Raw genomic sequence first — 999 nt, 5'->3', positions numbered from 1 at the left:
ATCTTTGACATTCACCAAAATTAAAATTTCCAACAGTCACTTTGACTCCCATTTAGGTATATTTAGAATGTAGGCAATTTCAACCTCCCTGACATTAATTATCTAGCTTTGATCCCCTACTAAACACCATCGAAGCTCTGTCATTCCCCACAGGTTCCAAGTTCATGACCATTCATAGAGATAAAACACACTCCACAGTCAGTACTACAGCTCATGTGAACCTGCCCCAGGGAAGGTGACGGTGGCCACCAATACTCCAGTACATCACACACCTTAGACATGTTTTCACAATCAATATTCTCTTAATTACTATAGTTTTTCCAGGACTAAATGGCCATGAAGTGGTAGTACTAGAAGCAGACTTGAGATATGCTAGACATTTATGGACAGACAGATTTTTTTCAATTCCTATGCTGAAACAGACAAGGGCAGATAAAGCCAAATTCTTTACAAAAACAACTTTTGATCCTCAGATGGGACAGCTTCAGAGATGTCATGGTTACTCATCACAGAGGACACTTTCACAGATTTAACAGTGGAGTGTGCAAAAGTTTTTGAAGGGGTATTGGAATAACAGCAGATCTGTATAATAGGAGCAGGTTGTACACTAATTATTTACACAAATGGATCTTTCCCCAAACAGCTAACTTTGAGCAATCCCAATACCTCTCTTCAAGTGGATGGCCAGATTGACTCTCAGACTATTGTTCTGTCTCATTCTCTTCTAGTGGAATTTACATCTTGCACAAACACACTGAATCACTTTTTCTATCACATCCTTACAAACCAACAACATGGTCTTCATGCTAAATGATCAGGTGAAACCTCATTTCACAGCCACACAAAATACATCTTCACTATTTTTCATAACTTTTAGAAAGCCTTCAATATTCCCACACAAAAAAACAATGCTGAAATTATAATACAACAAGATTACAGAGCAGTTACTTCATTTGATCCCTTTTTACAATGTCTTTATAGACACCTTGTTCACTTCTC

This window comes from Penaeus monodon, chromosome 23, assembly GCF_015228065.2.
Source record: "Penaeus monodon isolate SGIC_2016 chromosome 23, NSTDA_Pmon_1, whole genome shotgun sequence".
Classification (NCBI taxonomy): Eukaryota; Metazoa; Arthropoda; class Malacostraca; order Decapoda; family Penaeidae; genus Penaeus; species Penaeus monodon.
The sequence above is the reverse complement of the archived record's forward strand: the minus strand, read 5'-3'. Positions refer to the sequence as shown.